General features: G+C 36.7%; 1 long non-coding RNA gene across 1 annotated transcript; it reads left to right on the top strand.

The window, feature by feature from the left end:
* The first annotated feature begins 10,164 nt into the window (after nucleotides 1–10,164).
* On the top strand, nucleotides 10,165–11,787 carry LOC138900773 (uncharacterized). The gene is made up of 4 exons (XR_011412042.1): nucleotides 10,165–10,313; nucleotides 10,665–10,704; nucleotides 10,780–10,837; nucleotides 11,063–11,787. It is a non-coding gene; the product is annotated as an uncharacterized lncRNA (long non-coding RNA).
* Nucleotides 11,788–24,073: the final 12,286 nt, after the last annotated feature.

Raw genomic sequence — 24,073 nt, 5'->3', positions numbered from 1 at the left:
ATGTGTAGAAATAAATGGATATTTAATATTATTAGATAAATGTGATCAAAAATAGCTTACCTCTTGATTTGTAGTGAAATCCCTCTCAAATATCGCCCCTAGCCGAGCTCCCCAAGTCCAAATGTGAAATAATACTCTAACCCTCGTTTTTGAAATTAAATATTTACCCAATTATTTCTCTTCGCGATCGCGAAGAATAAAAAATGATGCCCTAGAAAATACTCTTCGCGAACGCGAAGAGTCTATCGCCAAAAGTGACTAATTCCCTTAAAGGTTCGCAATCGCGGACAAACACATGCGATCGTGTAAAACAACGCGTCTGACATTCCAGGTCTCCACTTCCTTCTTCGCGAACGCGACACCTCTCACGCGTCGTGTAGCACCAACTCCCCAAGCTTCGCGATCGCAGTCCAATTCTCACGAACATGTAGTACAACTTCATCAGTCACCCAAACAACCCTTCGTGAATGCGAGAACTCTCTTGCGAACGCGTATAAGGAAACCAGACACCAGCAAATTCAACAACTCTACAAGGTCAAACTCAAACCAATCAATCTGAATCTCACCCGAGGCCCCTGGACCCCATCCAAATATACCAACACATCCTAAAATATCATACGAACTTAGTCGAACCCTCAAATCACACAAAACAATATCAAAAACACAAATCGTATCCCAATTCAAGCCTAATGAACTATTGAATTTCCAACTTCTAAAACCAATGGCGATACACACCAAATCAACTCCGATTGACCTCCAATTTTGCACACAAGTTATAAATGACCTAAAGGACCTATTCCAACTTCCAAAACCAAAATCCGAGCCCGGTAACAGCAAAGTCAACTGTCTGTCAAACTTCTCAACTTTCTAACTTTCGTCAATTCAAGCCAAAATAATCTACGGACCTCCAAATCAAAATTCGGACATACTCTTAAATCCAAAATCACCATACAAAACTATCGGAACCATCAAAACTCTATTCCGATGTTGTTTACTCATAAGTCAATATACGGTCAACTCTTTCAACTTAGGCTTCCAATCTTGGGACTAAGTGTCCCAATTCATTCCGAAGCATCCTCAGAACCAAACCAACCACCCCGACGAGTCACATAATCATAATTTCACATAGAATAAGTAATAAATAGGCGAACGAGACTATAATACTCAAAACAACCGACCGAGTCGTTACAACCAGTTGTCATTAGTTTTGATAGAGTGGCTACAAATGATTTTTGCTTATTATTAAGTCTAGAGAGAAGGAGGCCTCTTAAATACAGTCCAAGGTAAGCATGTATGGCATATTAAAGGTCATATAAAATTTAATGCTAGCCTTAACCTCATTCATACATTGAAATTCATATGATTTCCACTAAGCTTCAAGAATCTCTAAAGGTTCAAAGATAGGATTTTGAACCCAAATGATAATATCTCTACCCCATATTAAATACAAGTATAAGATGGATATTTCAGAGTTATAATGAGTTGAGAAATATTGTTTAAATGGAAAGAAATACTAGTTCTTGAATGAGTCTCATGAATTGGGATTTATGATGTTCTGGATTCAGGTGGTTAATTTCTAGCACCTATATTGTATTGTGTAAGTTAGATTCTTGTATTATCGATTTGAATAAAAGGAACTAAGGTACTCAAGGTATGTTGAGTTGAACTCTTCTATAGAATTATTCTCAAAACTTTATGTCTTCCAAATGTTAGTTATATAACCAAATGACTTCCAATGTATTAGTGTATATTTATGGGTGGCAAGTAATTAGACGTTATTGATGCTTTCCTTAAATTTTAATTCGAGTTCTATGCTTCACACGGCAAAAATATGAATGATTCAAGCTTTTTAAGAACAAATATGATGTTAAAGCTTTCCAAAGAATATGAATATCATCTATGGATTTTAAATGATAAAGACAAAAGGGACGTCCATCGTTATGAGAAAGATATATGGCTATTGAGTTGAAACTCAAAGACTATGATTATGGACCAAAGGTGCTAAATGAAATGAGAATATTTTGGGAGTATTTTTAGAAGACTGAGAAGGTATTTACTAAAGAGGGCCAAATACTCGAAGCTACACGTGCTAATATAGAAATAAGATTGTACCCATTGGTTTGGGCGGTTAGATAGTCTTCTTTGATTGGGTTTACTAATGGTGGAAATCTTATCAATATCTACACGATACTGTGGTGAGACGCCTAATCTCCCTGAGCTAATGTTGGAGCACCACGAGGTACACATGGTGAGTATGTATATGTCTGTGACTTAGAAGTTCCACAAAAAAAATAAGTTTGTTTAAAGCTCAAACTCTCTAATATTTTATATATTTGTTACTCTCTCCACTTGTGAAGTCGAATATATAACATCTTGTATGTCTTATGCCTATTTGGTTGAGAAGATTATTAAAGGAGTTCAATTTGCAACAAATTGAAGCTACATATATTTTGTATTGATAATAAATTCGCACAAGCACTTGACAAGAATCTGGTATATCATGATCGAAACAAACATATAGACACAATGTATCACTTCATCAAAGAATAAATTGCCAAGAAGGAGGTAGAACTCAAATATGTAAAATCTCATGATCAAGTTGCTAATATTATATATTTTTACAAAGCCTCTCTAGTTTGAAGATTTTTAAGATTTGAGAGCGAAACTTGGAATGAAGAAGAAAAATCAAAATTAAGAGGGGATTTGTGGGATCCCTATTGTAATAAAAGAATAAATAAAAGTAAAGAAAATTGATTAAAAAGGGAAAAGGTGAAAAAAAAATGCGAGTTGCAACTTGTCAAATGAAGTATCGTAGGCGGAACCTGTTTGTAAAGCAGATTTGCATGCAATTTGCAATTTGCAACGAGCCAAATCTCATTGGCTGTTTGGGCGGTCATTCTTTGCTATACAGCTTTGATTTCTCATTTGAGACCCACCAAATAGAGAGAAGCAACATAGAGCTAGAGAGATAATATCACTTACGGTGATAGAAAATAATTTATGAAGAAAATAATGAATGGGAGTAATATTATAATGAGGGGTTTAGAATAAAAAGTATTATTTCTTTTGAAGGTGTAGTAGTCTATTGACACTACTAATTTATAATATTACAGTGGTATTATATAACTTCGCTCGGGTAGTATACTTTACCCTATCAAAAATGTGATGTCGTTGTTGCTTGATCACGCCCAATTATGACTTATAAAAAGGACTAAGTGGTCGTTGCAAATATAATACGGTTTACAAGTTCGGAGTCGAATCCCACAGAGAACTAAGGCTTAGCTACAGTTGTTCAATATTGCTAAGAAACACAAGTCCAAATAATTTTCTAGTTATAAAGATTTGATTTTTATTTCTACTAATTAACTAACAAATATTATAAATCAGTAAAATTATCAACTAACAAGGATGAAATTGGAGACAAGTCTAAGGAGGTCTAGAGTTATGATTATCCCAATTGTCGGAATCCTTCCGCTACGTCTTCTATAATTTCGCCTAAGTATTCTCTACCGATTGTGAGTACTTCGGATGTCGTAATTCTCTCTCGAGTAACTACCACAATTTACTAGACGTATTTTCTCGAACTACGCTAGTTGACACTAATTCAATGCTCACTACGATCGCACCAAGGTTTCGTTATCTCTAATCCCGCCTTTATACCCTCCGTATTGATCTCTCACATACGTTATGAGTGATGTTGTTCAACAACTACCTAAATGCGTACTCTCTCTCGAGAAATATACACACTCAATAGGCACAGTTAAATGATGACCATTCAATCAACAACAGTATACATGTAGTTGAATAAGTAGAGAAATCCAACGGCTCAATTATATGCCTCCTTAGGTCGAAATCACATCTCCAAAAACGTCCCTTTTTGTTGAATCTGTTCTAAAAACGACTCTCCCCCTCTTCAGATATGTTTAGGGAGTATTTATAGGCAAGGGCTAAAGTCCTTGAGTCCAAATCCGGGTTTTAATTACTGGGCTATAGACCTCGCGAAACTTGGTCTATAGCACGGTCAAGCTGGCTATAGACATCGCAAAGCCTGGTCTGTAGCGCGGTCAAGCTGGCTATAGACCTCGCGAAACCGGGTCTGTAGCGCGGTCAAGCTGTCTATAGACCTCGCGAAGCCTGGTCTATAGCGCGGTCAACCTGGCTATAGACCTCGCTAAGCCTGGTATGTAGCACGGTTTGGGTACTTGATGCTTTTGCGCTCTTTTTTTGCATTTTTGTCCTCTTTTTGTGCAACTTTCATTCGACTATTTCTTCCGATGTTCCTACACATAAAACAACACAATTTATCTCAATTGTCGTACAATAAATCACTAAACCAACAAAATATAGGGCGAGTAATGTGGTAAAAGTATAGTATTTTGGCCTAATATGACCACTCCACACTTAAACGTTGCTCGTCCTCGAGTCAACCACCAATTCCTAGAGCACTTTTATTTTCTTTTAGCGCATCCGAAGCACACCATACCTATGCCTATGGTTGATAGCAACAATTAAACTTTAGCATATATGCCTTCAAACTTCCCTTTACTTTATGCCATACTTCAAAATTTTATTCAACAAAAAGACAACATGTTTATAACAATCCTAACCTCACAAACCGACTCAATATCACAATGCATTCATGGCTTGAATACTAATCATCATAGAGAAATCTAATAACGTCACCTATCCCTTGCAAAAGCATGTTCCCTCACAACAATAATAAGAGAATAAGTTGAATCCACACATTCGAATCAAATGCTTAAATATATTTTAAAGACTCACATATATCAAAGAAATCTCTCACTCTCACAAAGAAGTCACATGCATGCACAAAGTACCATAGGACGGGTAGGATAAATTAAGGTATAGTGACTAACTCTCCTAAGCACTTTAACACATCACAAAATTAATTAAAAGCGCAATTTTTTCCACCCAAGTGAAATTTCACAAACAATATTTTTCCCAAAGTATTTCCTTTTTCTTTAAGCACTACTTTAATTAATACACACTAGCAAGGACAAGATATGCTTATTTTCCTTTGCTACATATTTTTTTTCTTTTCAACAATACTCTTATTTTTTTTTCTACTATTTCTGCTTGTGGTGTATTCCTTACAATACAAGTGCACCTTTCTTTGTTTCATTGGTTCCACTCAAAAGCCTCTCAAGTTCCATCCTTACTTCTTTTAGCACTCATTTTACAATTAACGTGCTTTAAGAGGTAAAAGGATCAAAACAATGATAATTAAGAACAAATGGGTACAGGCTTGTAATGTGGTTACCAAATAAAAGTTTATCTGCTCAAAAGGGTTGACTAGTGATAATTTTTATTCTGGTAAGCATTAAACTCAAACAAATCAAAGAAAACCTAAAATTATTTTTCAAACCGAGCAAAACCTAAAATTTCGCTTCAACTCACATGCTAGAAAAGTTTTAGAGTCTAATGCAATGACATGGACTATACACTTTCTCACCACACATGGCACATGACTCACTAAGGAGGGTTCCATTCCAATTATCAAACAATTGCAAGTATTCACGGAGCCACAAAATATTAAGTATCAATCACAAAGTGACACAAGACAAGAAAATGAGATATAGGCATCAGTAATATGTTATCTATTCAAGAAGGCATCATAAGCTTTTTCAAACCATAGAGAAGGTATTACACATGCTAGAGCCTAAATATGCTACTATCAAACAAGTCAAAAGGGGGCATAGAAATTTTATCTTCCTTCTTTTATTTCCTAAATCCTATTCTACTCTAAAAATAAAAAACTATGACCCGGTTCAAAGTACATCCCGTGAAAAATAACCGAGGCACAAAGAAAAACCACAGATGATTATTACTACCTAAAGTAAAAATTAAAAGACATGATTTTTGGATTTTTCTATTTTTTTAATGTTTTGTTATTTTTTTGTCAGAATTTAAACCCTCAAGAAAATTGTCTAGGATATCCATCGTCGGTAAAATTTCATTCTTTTTCCATTTTCTTTAAAAAAAAAAAGCATTATTCAATTAAACTAACACGACTAAAATAACATAGAACGTCACCCAGACAATCTTCTCACTCCACATTTAAAATTGTGCATTGTCCCCAATGCACACCATAACTAATAAAAGGGTAAAAGAAACTTCTTGATAGGCCAAAGACCGAAGCACTAGTAGCTCATGGGGTACTCAGACTTTTTCGAGGCCTGGTCCTTCGTGTGGGTACCTCACACTTAGTTCCAACCATATGGTTTGTTGTTGCATCCTTCCAATAGCTTTGTTTTCCATGCTCCTAGAAAATCAAAAATTGACACTACAAAAATAATACAATTTTAAAATAAAAAAATAAAATAAAAGAAAGCAGTAAAACTGGGTTGCCTCCCAACAAACGCTTGATTTAACGTCGCGGCACGACGTGAATCACATTCTGCCTCCACTTCGAACTTATGAATTGAACCCCAGCTTTTGCTTCAAACATATGATTATGCTCGTGGGCTGGTGGAACGAATCTAACTGGCCCAAGAAAACAATATAGTATTCTGTACTTCTTGGCCTTTAGATGAGGTGTGTAATCCCAACTTTCTGACAAGAAGAATTCCAGAATGTAGGCAACTTGTTCCTTATTCCTGACTCCTTAAGTGGTTCGAATTACTCTATTTCTATATCCTCATCCAAACACAATGTGGAAAAATGCTTGGAGTGTGGACCAATGCTCTAACCTACCTGAACATTGAGATTTTCTACATCCTCAACACCAATGACGCTAGAGCCAATTAAATATGTATCCTCAATATCCTTGGTTAATTCTAGTATCTCTTCTACAACATCGGCATTCTCAAATTCTAGTTTGATTGATTGTTGATGTTCTACTCTGACCTCCTCCATTAGAACCTCAATTTCGGTATCTAATTCATGCTATTCTTGGCTACTATCCACAATATTGGTTTATTGATCATTAAATGCTTCAACTAATTGAGTTACTTGTGCCTCCAGGTTATGAATAGTTGCCTCTTGCCTTTGTATAGTATCCCATAACCTTCGCATTTACAGTTGTTTCTCCTTACTTTGTTCCATGAAACACTTTAACATATCTTTGATCTCATTTAGGTCAGCGTACCTGAGTTCTTTGTTCCTATTAACTTCATGAGAAAATGTAGAACCATCATAATAAGGGGTTGGAGGAGGATAAAAAATACACGCACAACCATAAAAGTGACCATCTTGACAACTACAAACATCACATACATACCACACATAAGATTGAGTTGGTGCATATAACTCGCTCTCGGGAATATTTTGATAATTTTGCCACAGGTGGTTTCCTCCACAATAAGCACAAGGAAGATCAACACTAGAATTACCAACATCGAAACTCCCATACAAAAAAAAAATCAAATACAAAAATAAAAAAATAAAAAAATACAAGTTCAACCTTGAAACTAAAAAATATGTACAACTACAGCTACACTGTTAGATCCCCAGCAACGATGCCAAAATTTGATCACGCGCAACTATGCCTTATAAAAAGGACTAAGCGGTCATTGCAAATACAATCCGATTTACAAGTCCGGAGTTGAATCCCACAGAGAACTAAAGCTTAACTACAGCTGTTCAATATTGCTAAGAAACACAAGTCCAAATAATTTTCTAGTTATAAAGATTTGATTTTTATTTCTACTAATTAACTAATAAATATTATAAAGCAGTAAAATTATCAACTAACAAGGATGAAATTGGAGACAAGCCTAAGGAGGTCTAGAGTTATGATTTCCCTAATTGTTAAAATCCTTCCCGCTACGTCTTCTGTAATTTCGCCTAAGTAGTCTCTACCGATCATGAGTACTTCGGGTGTCGTAATTCTCTCTCGAGCAACTAACACGATAGTTGGCACTAATTCACTGCTCGCTATGATCGCACCAATATTTCGTTATCTCTAATCCCCGCCTTTATACCCTCCGTATTGATCTCTCACATACGTTATGAGTGATGTTGTTCAACAACTACCTAAATGCGTACTCTCTCTCTCGAGAAATATACACACTAAATAGGAACAGTTAAATGATGACCATTCAATCAACAACAGTAAACACGTAGTTGAACAAGTAGAGAAATTCAACGGCTCAATTATATATAAACATAACAAGAATTTATCCTATAAAAGGTTCTATCAAAACACTAGATAACAAATTAGCTATTCATAATAATATGCAAAACTACAATACTTGAATTCATAACCAATAATGAAAATAGGAAGAAGGAAGTGAAAAAGTAATAGAAGAAATCTCTGCCTTGCTCCTCGTGTTCTTGCCTCCTTAGGTCGAAATCCTATCTCCAAAAACATCCCTTTTTGTTAAATCTGCCCTAAAAATGGCTCTCCCCCTCTTCAGGCATGTTTATAGAGTATTTATAGGCTAGGGTTGAAGTCCTTGAGTCCAAATCTGGTTCTGAGTCTTTTAACACGCGACTTTTAATTATCGGGCTATAGACCTATCGAAACCTAGTCTATAGCGCGGTCATGCTGGCTATAGACCTCCCGAAGCCTGGTCTGTAGTGCGGTCAAGCTGGCTATAGACCTCGCAAAGCCTGGTCTGTAGCGCGGTCAAGCGGGCTATAGACCTCGCGAAGCCTCGTCTGTAGCACAGTTTGGGTACTTGATGCTTTTGCGCTCTTTTCTTGCATTTTTGTCCTCTTTTTGTGCAACTTTCATTCTATTATTTTTTCCGATGTTCCTACACATAAAACAACATAATTTAGCTCAAATGTCGCATAATAAATCACTAAACCAACAAAATATAGGGCGAGTAATGTGGCTAAAGTATAGCATTTTGGGTAGTGTACTTTACCCTATTAAAAATGTGATGTCGTTGTTACTCTCTTGTAATATTACAGTGGTATTATATAACTTCCTTAGGTAGTGTACTTTACCTTATTAAAAATGTGATGTCGTTGTTACTCTCTTGTTCTTGTTATTTATTGTGGATATTATTCCTGGGTGAGATATTATTTTGAAAAAATGACATTGTATAGCTGCTTTCAAAATAATAGTAGAAAAAAAAAATATTTTTTGTATATTTATATATTTATATATGTTATATACAAAAAATATATAAATTTTATATATTTTTGCGGCTACCAGATGTAAAAGATTTCTGCCATGGGCTAAAAGTGATCTTCTTCCCTATTATTTTCCCAACATCGCCAACATAAACCTAAGAGGGAAAAACTGAGGAAGAGAAAAAGTTTCATAGGAGCGCTAAATAATTTTTGGTTACTCAACTGGTTCCAGTTTTAGTTTTCCTCTCTCTTGTTGGAGGATCTGATGATGCTGTAGTGGAGCTTGATGATAACGATGAATATGAAAGCTATGGTCAAGCAGTCGGTGCTTGATTTTCATTTTTGAGCCAGTTAAGAATTGTTTAGATTACTCTACATGCACGTTGAGCTTTTTCCCCCTTATAATGGTCTGGAAGATTTTGGAAATCTGCACGTACGGTGTACAAATTGCTACCATCATTCGTAGAATCATGGGAATTATTATCTTTGTCTTTCTTTCCCTCTTATGAAAAAAAGGAGAAATGGACAAATACAAGAGATGAAAAATACATGTACTCTTAGTTTTAGTGATTTGCTATGATCCTTTTTTTTTGGTGGCTTCAGTTTGATGGATGTTATAGAAAGCATTCTCCAGAATTTGGATGGTACCAGATGATGCAGTAATTTGCTTCACAAGTTTGTCTATCTGTGTTAACTATCTGTTGGAAAGTTGAATGTGATGACTTGAAACCAAAGAAAGTTTCTTGAAAGCACTTAGATGAATTCACTTGGCACTAAAATCACAAGAAGATAGTACAATCAAAATAGCTGCAATTCTAGTGAATTGGTAGTGTTTTTATTCTTCTCACACAACACACCACACCACTATCTATATATCTATGTAAAGTAGGGCTAAAAAAGGTGATGTGGCATATCTATTTGGCCAATGACCATATTTATCTTTTATCTCAATAATTTTTGACATTTATCCTTTTTTTTCTATTTATGTGCTATATTAAAAATTAAAAATCAATTCTTAAAAGGTGCTTCATGTAAAAGAAATATCAACCGTTTAGTTAATTAATAAAATTGGCAGACATTCAATAAAGAAAGATGAAAAGACACGACCCTTCGTTTTTTGCAGAAACCGTTCATGTTCTATTCTTTCTATATTTTCACTCCTTTTGCGTGTCCTAAAATACAGACAATTCATTTTTCTCTTGCGTAGTAGAATGCGAGGGGAAGATGGACGAAGATGACAGATCCAATCGCAAAACAAATATCGCATGGCAAGCAACTGTCATTTAATTTGATTCTTTATTGCATTTATCGCATTCGTAATAACTTCCAATCTCATACTCATAAGTAATTGTTTGAGAAGTTTTATGTTGTTTCTAAAGGCCTCAAATTTGCGTTCGAAGCAAGGTGATATATCTACCTATTGTTTGTATCTGGTCTGAATAAATTTACTAAGCAGCGAAGGTGGTAATATGTATGTCATTGCCTTATGGTGCTCGATAAATTTATAACTTCATATTTCAGATTTAAATTTGTTATTACTTTGCCAAAAATTAAAGAATATTAATTGATTCTGAAAGCATTGTGATGATAGTTACAAAATGTTTGTATATGTTCTGCAGGTGGTTCTAGCGGCATCCATAGTTTCGAAATCTGATAAAGGTATGCCTCATTCTATATTATATTTTTGGAGTCTTCTCGTTTATAAAGTGATAAATAATATTAATGACTTTTCAGGTGAGTTTCTACCCGAGCTATGACATACACACAAGAAATATCTTTTTTTGGTCAAACGGTGAGAATAAAGTAGAATTATTAATTTTCTCTTTTTATAGTATAAAAAGTTTGAAGAAAACAAATTGGCTTTAGAAAAGTAATGGTGTACTTGAGTAACAACACTCAGCATTATCATTTGTAAATCTATTGAAAGACAAGTGAATATTATAGGCAACGTGGACTGATAGGTTATGTGCCCGGTTATGTTTTGATGATCTAACAAAATTAATGATATAAGAACCAGATGGGGAACCTGTCACACATCCTCAAAGTGCTCAAGATCAACAAGTCTCAAGTCGGCCACAAGTTCCAACAATCAGAGTCAAAGAGATGACAGAGGGAACAGATGGAAATCATTTTCCTTGCTGACTGAATCCAGTCAACTGCTCACAGCTGTAAAGTCGCTGCAACTGTTCCTCTGCACACACGGAACAATGTGAACAGTACAACAACCACTTTCTGGGACATGCCTTGTACCGGATAGTGCTTGCATCATCCAAGTGACATCACTTGGATATTATTAACATGAAGCAATGAATAAAATACGCACTTGCACATCCTAGAATTAATCAAGTATTCTCTCAAGTGTGTTGCCATCTTGCAAGTAACTTCCAGGCTTTAAGAACAAAGAAGAACATAACGAAGGACCAGTTTCCAGCATTGTGCTATTGTATGTCCCTAGTTATGTTACACATTTGTTAGAGTGATTTACTTGTAATTCCTACTTAGCTTAGTTAGAAGCATTATGTAAGAAACTAATTGTAAAACCAAAAATCTTGTGTTTACGTCTTGGCTAGAGTTAGCTGAGTTATGAACTTTGTAATAAAGTTATTACAAAGAGGCTTGTAATAGAGTTATTACAAGTGAGTGAGAGATTAAGAGTTTAATTTCTAGGTTACAATAGGTTGTAATCTAAAAGTTACTCGGTTAGTAAAGTTGAAATCCTACGAGTGTAGGTCATAGTTTTTAATCCCGTGAGCTGGGCGTTTTTTACGTAAAACTCTGCTTTGTCATTTATTTATATCTTATTGTGTGTATTATGTGGGAATTAATAGAGAACCAGGTTCTCTATATAGTTTAGTGGACCCTAAGTTTTTATCGTTGGTACCACAACAGGTTCTTTCTATCAGGTTAACACCTAGAAAGGATCCAAATGGCTACTCGACCAAACTTTGAAGAAGGTCAATCAACCTACAAACCACCAATATTCAATGGACAATACTATGGATGGTGGAAGATAAGGATGCATGACTTTATCATGGCTGAAGATTCAGAGCTCTGGGATGTTATCTGCGATGGACCCTTCGTCCCTATGAAAACCACTAGCGAACCAACAGTAACAGTTCCCAAGACAAGCAAGGAATACAACGATGATGACCACAAAGCTATAGAGAAGAATTTTTGAGCTAAAAAGGTCCTCGTCCGTGGTATTGGACTAGACGAATACAATATGATCTATACCTGTCAATCAACCAAGGAGATCTAGGAAGCTATCCAAACGGCATACGAAGGAACAACTCAAGTCAAGCAGTCGAAGATCGACATGCTCACCTCTGAGTATGAACTCTTCAGGATGAAGGATGATGAATCCATTCAAGACATGCACACTCGATTCACCTCCATCATCAATGAGCTTCACTCTCTGGGAGAAATCATTCGAAGGAACAAACTTGTCAGGAAGATACTTAGTGTACTACTTGGTTCCTAGGAAAGCAAGGTCAATGCTATCATAGAGGAAAAGGATCTGCAAAAGCTAACCATTGATGAACTTATTGGAAATCCGAAGACATATGAAATGAAGAAAAAGAAGGATGATGACAGATTAGAACCCAAAAAGGAGAAGAACCTGGTCCTCAAGGCTGACAATAATGACTCAAGTGGTGAGGATGCTGATATGGCTTACCTTACAAAGCAATTTCAGAAAATGGTTCGCATGAATGGAGGTATTCTAAAAAGGGGCAGCTCCAGCAAGCCAAGAGGCTTATGTCATAAATGTGGAAAGCCAGGACAATTCGTCAAGGACTATCCTCTCCTCAAGCAAGACCAATACAAGCACAACACATACAAAGTAGCTAGCCAAGGGGAACCCCGTTCCTGACAAAATGATTCAAGAGAAAAGAAGCCACTGGCAATATTGTGAAACAAGCTCTTGCTACATGGGGAGATTCTTCCAGCGAATCTAGAGAAGATGATGCACAAGGTGATACCTCTATGATGGCAGCTAAAAGTGAAGCTGCTCAATATGACTCTATCTTTGCCCTAATGGCAAAATCTAACGATGATGAAGATGATGATGAGGTAAACTTTCTAGATGTTCAAAGAAATCTGAAGTTTTACTCTAAAAAAAAAGCTTATATCTTTGGCAAGTGTTTAAATTGATGCTTATTACATTCTTATAAATGATAAAAATGCATTAACTGTGGAACGAGGAGACGTAAAAAATGAGAGAGATGACCTGTTGATAGTTGTCATGGACCTAAAAGAAACAATAGAGGAATTTAAAAAAGGGAAGCAGTTCTGGGATTATCCAAAAAGAAAATGAAGTTGCAAGTGAGGCACACATTAAGCTTCAAAATGAACTCAAATCTGTGAAATTTAGTTTATAATATATAAGTAACCAAAATCTTAGAATTATTTGAGTACTCTTATTCACAATTGCGGGAGCAGTAGCAAGTTGGTCTAATGCCTTCTTTAACACAACGACCAGAGCGTGCATTCTCTAACCTTTTGCACACTGTGTTGCAACCGGCACTACTACCCAAGCAAATGGCACGGTAAAACTTGCTCTTCCTTCGGCAAAGTTTTCCCTCAGCCACTTGTATCTCTACATAGAAAAAAAGCATTCATTGGAATTGAAATATATAAATTGCTTCTCAAAGAAAAAACATATGAAATGGTATATAGTGAAACTATATTTTTTCATTTAACCATCTGGTATCTGATATCTACTATCCCGATTAATCTGGATGTACGTCGTGTAGGGCACATTAAAGAGGAAAGTGTTCCCTCCTAAAAAACATTCATTCTCAAGACCCGAAGCTGAGATATATATTTTTGGTATATCTACGTAAAGAAAAGGGAAATAAATGAAGTACCAACCATTGGATAAAATGAGGAGGAAACAAAAGAGGAGAGCAAGGAAGGTTTTGTAACTTACTAGTGACTTGGTCATATATTTCTCTATACTTGGGATGTAATGATCTTCCTATTTTCTTTGAGGTGATTTGTGTGTGGAAACTATTAAGTGAAGTCTGTTAAGTTAAGAATTTTTATAATGATCAATAATCTAAAAGAAGCCTTGACTAATGATTATTCTTGTATGTAGATTTGATAAGTAACAATGTAACGACTATGTATTTTGAATTTTGCGTTACATGGAAAATAAATCAGTCAACCAAAGTACAAAGAAGGAAAGTCAATCAATCAGCATTGTCAAAGATTCTCAAGCGCGCAAGAATGGAAAGAGAGCTAATCAAGGCCATAAATCAAATCCAGAAGATTCTGCAGAAGCTCAAATCAAGGAGGAATGAAAGAAGCAATTCGTCAAGATTAAGAATGAATCTAGCTACTATTTCAAGCTAGTTTCAGGAGGCTACCCTTAGGTCTGTTTCTTAGATGTATATGTCGCACAAGGAAAGGACTCCTAGAATTGCTGCAATACAATCCCAGAAGACAAGGAAACAAAAGACTCATCAAGCTATAAAGGAAGAAGTAGAAGAACATTCAAAGGCACGCAACTACATCATCTGTTTCTAAGCCTTTCTAGTTCTTAGTACAAATACTATATTTTTGAGTCTACAAATGTCACAAAAGATAGGAAGAGTTAGAACACAAAACGAGAGTTATGTCAACATTGGAAAGAATCATTATTGTTGTATATCGTTGGTGGTGAACGTACTAAAACCATCACTTTTGTAAACATTTATCAAATATTTAAGAGAATCCTTGTGACCCAAGGGAACTGGATGTAGGTATCACACCAATACTGAACCGGTATAAAAACTGTTGTGTCTTCTTTACCTTTCTGCTCATTTATCTTTACTGAAATCATTCACTGTGCAAAGTCTAGTCGACTAAACTTATACTTAGTCAACTAAGATTTTTAAATCTATTAAAATTAACCCTCCATCTTGTACTTTCAATTGGTATCAGAGCAAGGCTCACGAACTTTGCTTAACAGCAAGTGAGGAAAATATCATGGGATCAAATACAGTCGTTGGAGTGCTATTTCAAGAAGGAACCTCTCAGGTACGACTCCCATACTTCAACGGTCAGCACTTTTCTCACTGGAAAGTACACATGGAGACCTACACCATGTCATATGACATTAAAGTTTAGCGCGTAACCAAAAAGGGAAATCTTTCAATTTCGCCAAAGAAAGATGATAATGGTCAAGTCATAGTATCATCTGATCCTCTTGATTTAGATGATTACACTGAAGAACAATCAACCGTCATAACAGTGAATGCTAAGGCAAAAAAATCTATTGTACAATGCTATCAGTGGAGAAGAATATGAAAATATATCAAGCTGTGAAACCGCAAAGTAGATGTGGGATAAATTGAAGGTCACATATGAAAAAACCAATAAAGTGAAAGAAACAAGGGTGAATCTCCTAGTTCGAGACTATGGATTATTTCAAATGAAGGATGGAGAATCAGTAGAGGAAATATTTTTCAGGTTCAACAAAATCCTTGGAGACTTAAAATCATTTGGTAGACCAATCAAAAGTGGAGAACATGTAAGAATAATTTTGAGAACTCTTCCCACGATTTGGCAACCCAAAGTTATTGCCTTGGAATGTCAGGATCTTGACAAAATGTCCTATGATAAACTTAGAGGTGATCTAATTGCATTTGAGAAAACACACTTAGACAAGAAGATTCAACAAGAAAAGAAGAAGACAGTTGTATTCAAAGTAATTGTGGCTGAACCAGAAAATGAAGAAGAAGAGGAAGGAGGAGAACAAGCTGAAAACATAGCTATGCTCTCCAAAGTTGTAACAAACATGATGAGGAAGAACAGAAATAGCAGGAGAGGTAAACCAAAATTCATAAAAGGAAAGATGAACAATGATAATGATAAAAATGATGGAAGATGCCATGAATGTGAAAAACATGGACACATTCAAGCCGAATGCCCTGAACTGAAAAAGAAACTAAGCAGAAATTTTCAAAAGAAGAAGTCCTTTGGAGCTTGGAGTGATGAAAAAGAATCTGATCACGAAGAAATTACAAATATATATTTCATGGCCATAAAAGAAGAAAACAATAAGGACTCATGTGAACTTGATCTCATGGCAGATGAAGGAACTAGTGAGGTACGTCTTCCTACATGTCCTAACTGTTATGAACTCCAAGAATTTATTGATATTGCTCTTGTAGATATTGAGAGAGTTCTAAATGAACTTAAAAAAATTGAAAGAGAAAAGAAAGACCGAGCTTTAAAGTTGGAAGTATGTGAAATTGAGCGAGATATGATTCAAGATGAAGTTAATGAACTTCAACTTCAACTGAAACTGAATGGATTGCAAAAATCTACCAGTCATAGTTCTGTTAAATCCAATCAAATTGCTCATCTTAAATCTTCAACTAGAACTAGAAATCTTACTGCATGTGCTTATTGTGGCAAAAATGGTCACAACACTAACCAATGTAGGAATAGAATCAGAGGAGAAAAAGTCTCTGAAAATCCCATGTTTTTATTGCGGAAAACTTGGTCACACTTCTAGCTATTGTAAGTTCAAGAACAACAGGAGATGGGTCTGGCGACCCAAGTCTTCTACTCAAGCTAATACTCAGATGTCTAACCATTGAGGACCCAAGCAGGCTTGGGTACTTAAAAATAAGTAATCTTTTTTTGCAGGAACACCGCAAGAATAATCGAAAAGGAAAATAGTACCTTGATAGTGCGTGTTCCAGACATATGACTGGTGATAAATAGTTATTCAAAACTGTCACCAAACTAGATGGAGGAACAATCACCTTCGAAGATAAATCAAAATGAAATATAATTAGAGTTGGAAGAGTTCCCCTCAGCTTAATATGTGATGCAGACGAAGTATACCTTGTTGATGAACTTGGTTATAATCTTCTTTGTATCAGTCAACTATGTGAAAATGACTACGAGGTTCATTTCAAAAAACATGGTTGGTTTATTGAAGATGAATCAGGTAAAGTTATTCTCTCTGGAAATAGGGACAGAAATGTCTATACTATCAGTAACTTAGATAGTTTTGGTAATAAAATCTGTCTAGCTTCTATGATTGATGATCTTTGAGTATGACATAGAAAACTTGGTCATGCCAGCATGCATACTATTCATAAACTTTCCAAAACTAGATTTTTTCAAAAGATCAAATTTATGATGCATGTCAACTAGGAAAACAAACCAGGTCCTCTTTTAAAATTATAAATATTGTTTCTACTATAAAGCCTCTTCAACTCCTGCATATGGACTTTTTTTGGTCCCACTAGAACTGCTAGTATAGGTGGTAGAAAGTATGTCTTTGTTATAGTAGATGATTTTTCTCGATTCACCTGGGTTATCTTTCTAAGTCATAAAGATGAGGCATTAAGGAATTTTGAAGTCTTTTGCAAGAAGATGCAGCGGAAAAAAGGTTACTACATATCCTCCATAAGAAGTGATCATGGAGGAGAATTTGAAAGCAAAGCATTTGAGAACTTCTGTAATGATCAAGGGATCTCTTACAATTTTTCATCTCCAAGATCACCGCAACAAAATAGAGTGGTGGAACATAAAAATAGAACCTTGCAAGATATGGCAAGAACCATAATTATGGAAAATTCTCTTCCACACCACTTCTAGGCTGAAGCTATAAGCACAACATGTCACATCATCAACAAATTCCTAATTCGACATATTCTCAAGAAGACTCCATATGAACTATTGAGAGGAAAAGGGCCCAATATCAGTTATTTTTATCATTTTGGCTGCAAATGCTTTATACACAACAATGGAAAAGACAATCTTGGTAAGTTTGATCCCAAAAGCGATAAAGGTATTTTTCTTGGATGCTCTCCCTCTAGTAGAGCATATAGAGTTTTTAACAAGCATACTTTATCTATTGAAGAATCTATACATGTTGCTTTTGTGGACACTAACCCTCGCTTAAGGAATGAACAACTTCCTGAAGATGAGGAAATTTCCATAGTTCCAAGGTCAATCAATACAGGTAAGAACACTCCTGATGAAGTAACTGATCAGCAAGATTAGTCGACTAACAGTCCTACAAAATATCAGGGATCTCCTACAAATGATCCAACAAATTCAGTTAAAAAGGAGCCAGTATTAGTTGTTCCAAATGAATGGAAAACTGAGCTTGGATATCCATATAAGTATATCATTGGAGATCCTCAGGAAGGAATGAAAACTAGAAGATCACTAAAGGAGACATCAAATGTTGCTCTCATATCCCAGTTCGAACCAAAAACGATGGATGAATCACTTGGGGACAAAAGCTAGATAACTGCAATGAAGGAAGAGCTTGATCAATTTGAGAAAAATAAGGTATGGGAACTTATTCCTAAACCACCAAACACATCCATTGTTGGAACAAAATGGGTATACAAAAATAAGTTGAATGAATCTGGACAAGTTGTGTGAAATAAAGCTAGACTGGTCGCACAAGTTTATTCACAACAAGAGGGAATTGATTACAAGGAAACCTTCGCCCCTATTGCCAGGTTAGAATAAATTCGCATTCTATTAGCCTATGTCGCTCACAAATATTTTAGACTATTTCAGATGAATGTGAAAAGTGCTTTCTTAAATGGGTTCATCTCTGATGAAGTATTTGCAGGATTTGTAAACGAATCTTTTCCAAATCATGTCTATAAATTTTCCAAAGCACTGTACGGTCTAAAGCAAGCTCCTAGAGCTTGGTATGAAAGATTGAGCTCACTTTTAGTCGAACATGTGTTTGACAAAGGAAATATTGATACTACTCTTTTTATCAAACAATCATCTCTAGGTAATTTAATTGTACAAATCTACGTAGATGATATTATTTTTGACAGCACTAACCCTGTTTTGTGCAAGGACTTTTCAAACATCATGAAAGGGGAATTTAAAATAAGTATAATGGGGGAATGAACCTTCCTCCTTGGGCTTCAAATCAAGCAAGTACAGAAAGGGATCTTCATTAGTCAAACAAAATACACAAAAGAACTCATCAAAAAATTTGGCATGTCAAACACAAAGGCCATATGAACACCTAAGAGTCCATCAACTACCTTGGATGAAGATAAAGACGGTAAGAGTATTGATGAAGCAATGTATCGAGGTATGATTGGCTCTCTATTCTATATATCTTATAGTTAGTCGACCAGATATTGTTCAATGTTTGCAAATGTGCAAGATTTGAGTCAGCTCCTAAAGAATCGTACTTGACTGCGGTTAAACGTATTATCAGGTATTTGATAGGGACAGTTGACTATGGATTATGGTATGAAAGTTTAGAAAGTTTTGATCTCAAAGGTTTTTTAGATGCATATTTTGCAGGAGATAAAATTGACAGGAAAAGCACAAATGGAACGTGCCAATTACTTGGAAAATCTCTTATATCCCGGCACATAAAGAAACAAAGCTGTGTAGCCCTATCTACCACTGAAGCAGAATATTTGGCAGTAGGCAACTGTTGCACACAAGTACTATAGATTATGCATCAACTATTAGATTATGACTTAAGTCTTAACTTTATTCCTATTATGTGTGATAATACCAGTGCTATTTGTCTATCAAAAAATTATGTGCATCATTCTAGGGCTAAGCATATCGAGATTAAGTATTATTTTATACGTGCTCATGTTGCTAAAGGAGATATTATGTTAGAATTTGTAAATAGTGAAAATCAGTTAGCGGATATTTTTACAAAACCTTTGCTTGAAGAAAGATTTTGTTTCCTCTGTAACAAAATTGGTATTTGTACAATTCCCGTATAACTGTGTTTAATATTTTCCATAATTGTCTAAGTCTATTTTTTTACCATATATTTTCTCATAATTTTCACCCAAAAAAAAATATTTTATGTACTTTATTAGTTTGTACATGTATTAATTGTGAACTGACGACGGGCTTGCAGAAGGAAACTTTTCAGTTGTCCTTCACACGTCTCTCCGAGAATCGAGGTAACCTCTCAAATCCTTTTTAACCCCTTTCCCTCGATCATATCTCTCATTCTCTCAAAGAAACCCAATCTCTATCACTCTGCTTTCTTTGACTCATGGACAAAACCAAACCCTCTCCTTCCTCCTCTATACCCAGAAGAAGCCATCGCTTCAAGAAAACCAAAGATGACTGTTGATGTAGAATCCTCAGAAAGCACATATCATCTACTTACCGAAGAAGATTCAAGTGACTCTCAAGAAGACATTCGCATCTCCCAAACAATCTTCTCAGAAAAAGGGGAAAACTAAAAGTGTAGAGTTTGGCCCTGAAGACAAGATGAACTTCTATGGCCTTGAAGAAAAGGCTAGGTTTTATGCCTTCAAAGGAAAGTCGATTGATTTTGGCCGCACTGTAAGTTTAAAGTCTATGCAAAACTCTTACTGTGATGTTATGTCTATTTTCGAAACTCAAAAACTTATCTCTCTATTTACTACTGTTAGTGATACTGTCTATGAAGAGCCTATGCATATGTTTTATGTAAATCTGTTTATGTATGATAAAGATGATCTAGAATCCATGGTTTAGGAACTCGTATTATTCTTTACTCTTATCAGTTTGAGAAAATCTTTGCAACAAAGTTTGTTGGGTACAATTATTTTGTGCAACACTCCTGGCTAGATAATTTTGAAGTGTCGTTTGAGGAAGCCAAGAGTGTGTTGTCTGAAAACCCTCCTGATATAGGTCCAAAGAATTTGAAGTTTGAACACCGTGTCCTAGCTCACATTATTGCTACCACTTTGCGACCTCGTACTGGTTCACTGAGTACTCTGTCTTTCAGAGATGTATTTGTTCTGTATTATTTGGTAAATGATAAAGCTATCAACCTGTTTGCCTGTGTACGTCAGTACATGCTTCAAAGCATCAGGGATGTTTCATCTTCTGCGGATAGTTTGCCCTATGGTTTACTAATCTCTCAAATCTTGAAAGTTATGAAAGTGGATCTATCTCTCTATGCTCCAAAAACTATCTCTAGCACCTATGACAAGACTGCCTTTTCCATGATGGGATATACCTTGATTGAGGGAACATGGCTTGAGAAAGACAAAGCATCGGAGTTCATCCCTCCTTAGAGCACTGGGTTGATCAAATCTGAAGCCATCAAATCCTCTTCCTCAAATTAGCTGTTGTTGATGCAACAAAACATTGCAGGTATCATGGAATTACTAACCTCTACGTAGGAGCAGGAGGACAAGATTAAGGAAGTAACCAAGGAAACTGGAGCAGACGTGGCTAAGCTAAGGATCAATCTCCAAGACATAAGGAGGCAAAGGATTAGGGCCATGCAGGATGTCAATGAGAAGCTGAACAAAGTCATCAAAGATATTGATGCTTATTATGACAGCTTCTTCCCTAAAGTTATCATCACCCTGAAGTATTTCCTTGGAAGGAATCAAATGTTTGGGATTCTTAGACAATCTTTTTATTTTGTGGTTAAAACTATTTCTTTTGGTTGTGTCTTCGATGAGCATGTCAGTCGACTATGCTCACTATAACTGCTCAACTGAACCTTTACAGAAGCAATGTTCTTCGACCTCAACTTTGGGACCTGCCTGTCCAAAATGGCCACCGACTCCTCAATATAAGACAAATCCTTATCCATCTGGACTGAGCTGAAATCTAACACATGAGACAGATCACCATGATACTTCCGGATCATAGAAACATGGAATACTGGATGAACTGCAGCTAGACTAGGTGGCAGTACAAGCTTGTAGACCACCTCTCCAATCCTCTCATGAATCTCAAAAGGACCGACATACCTAGGTCTCAACTTTTCCTTCTACCCAAACCTCATAACAACCTTCATGGAAGAAACCCGGAGCAAGACCCGCTTCCCATCCAAGAATGCAATGTCGCGAACCTTTCGATCCGCATAACTTTTCTATCTAGATTGAGCTATGCGAAGCCGATCTTGAATCAATTTAACCTATTTCCAAATTATCCTGAACCAAGTCTGTACCCAATAGCCTGGCCTCACCCAGCTCAAACCAACCTACCGGAGACCGACACTGCCTCCCATACAAAGCCTTACATGGAGCCATTTGAATGCTCGACTGGTAGCTGTTGTTGTAGGCAAACTCCACAAGCGGCAATAACTGATCCCAAGAACCCCCAAACTCCATCACACACGCATGAAGCGTATCCTTCAATATCTGAATAGTGCGCCTAGACTGTCCATCTGTCTGAGGGTGAAATGTTGTACTCAAAGCAACCTGCGTGCCTAACTCACGTTGTACGACCCTCTAGAATCACGATGTAAACTGCGTACCCCGGTCAGATATAATGGATACTGGCACACAATGAAGTCTGAAAATCTCGCGAATATAGACCTGAGCTAGCTTCTCTGAAGAATAAGTAGTCACCACTGGAATGAAATGAGCCAACTTGGTCAACCTATCCATAATCACCCATACTGCATGGAACATCCTTTGAGTCTGTGAGAGCTTAACAACAAATCCATAGTAATCCTATCCCATTTCCACTCTGGAATCTCTATCTTCTGAAGCAATCCACCTGGCCTTTGATTCTCATACTTCACCTGCTGACAATTTAGGTACTGAGCTACATACTCCACTATGTCCTTCTTCATTCTCCTCCACCAATAGTGCTGCCTCAAGTCCTGATACATCTTGGCGGCACCTGGATGAATGGAGTACTATGAATTGTGGGCCTCCTGAAGAATCAACTCACGCAACCCATCTACATTGGGCACACATAGCCTTCCCTGAATCCGTAACACACTGTCGTCCCCAATACTGACCTCCTTGGCATCGCCGTGCTGAAACGTGTCCTTGAGGAGAAGTAGATGGGGGTCGGCATACTGACGCTCTCTGATACAATCATATAGGGAAGACCGAGAAACGACATAAGCCAAAATTCGACTCGGCTCTGAAACATCCAATCTAACAAACTGAATGGCCAAGACCTGAACATCCAATGCTAATGGCCTGTCCGCTACCGGTAGATATGCTAAACTACCCAAGCTCTCCGCATTTCGACTCAAGGCATCAGCTACCACATTGGCCTTCCCTGGATGATATAAAATGGTGATATCATACTCCTTAAGCAAATCTAATCATCTCCATTGTTTCAAGTTAATATTCTTCTGTTTGAACAGATACTGTAGACTTCGATGGTCGACATAGACCTCATAAGGGACACCGTACAAATAGTGCCACCAAATTTTCAAGGCATGAACACTAGCTGCAAACTCAAGGTTGTGGACAAGATAGTTCTTCTCATGCACCTTCAGCTGTCTAGATGTGTAGGCGATCACCCTACCGTCTTGCATCAACACTGCACCGAGGCCAACACACGACGCATCACAGTACACAATGTAAGACCTTGAACCCGTAGGCAACACTAATACTTGGGCTATAGTCAAAGCTGTCTTGAGCTTTTGAAAGCTCTCCTCACACTCCTCGGTCTACCTGAACGGAGCACCCTTCTGGGTAAATCTAGTCATAGGTGTAATAATAGATGAGAAACCCTCTACGAATCAACGGTAATACCCTGCCAAACCAAGAAAACTCCGGATCTCAATAGCTGAAGACGACCTGGGCTAACTCTGCACTGTTTCAATCTTCTTAGGATCTACCTTGATCCACTCACTTGACACTACATGACCCAAAAAATGCCACTGAATTAAGCAAGAATTCATACGTTGAAAATTTTGCGTACAACTTCTTTTCTCTCAAGGTCTGGAGCACAGTCCTTAGGTGTTGCTCATGATCATCCCAGCTCTAGGAGTACACCAAGATGTCGTCAATAAACATAATGACGAATGAGTCAAGATCGGTTTGGAATACACTATTCATCAAGTGCATGAATGCCGTTGGGATATTGGTCAACCCAAATGACATCACAAGGAAATCGTAATGACCATACCGAGTCCTGAAGGCAGTCTTTGGAATATCTGATTCTCGAATCTTCAACTGATGATGGCCTGACCGCAAGTCCATCTTTGAGAAAACTCTGGCACTGTATAACTGATCAAATATGTCATCAATGCGTGGCAATGGATACCTGTTCTTCACTGTAACCTTGTTCAACTGTCGATAATCAA

This window comes from Nicotiana tomentosiformis, chromosome 11 (assembly GCF_000390325.3).
Source record: "Nicotiana tomentosiformis chromosome 11, ASM39032v3, whole genome shotgun sequence".
Lineage (NCBI taxonomy): Eukaryota > Viridiplantae > Streptophyta > Magnoliopsida > Solanales > Solanaceae > Nicotiana > Nicotiana tomentosiformis.
Note: the sequence above shows the minus strand (reverse complement) of the source record. Positions and strands in the feature narration are given on the sequence as shown.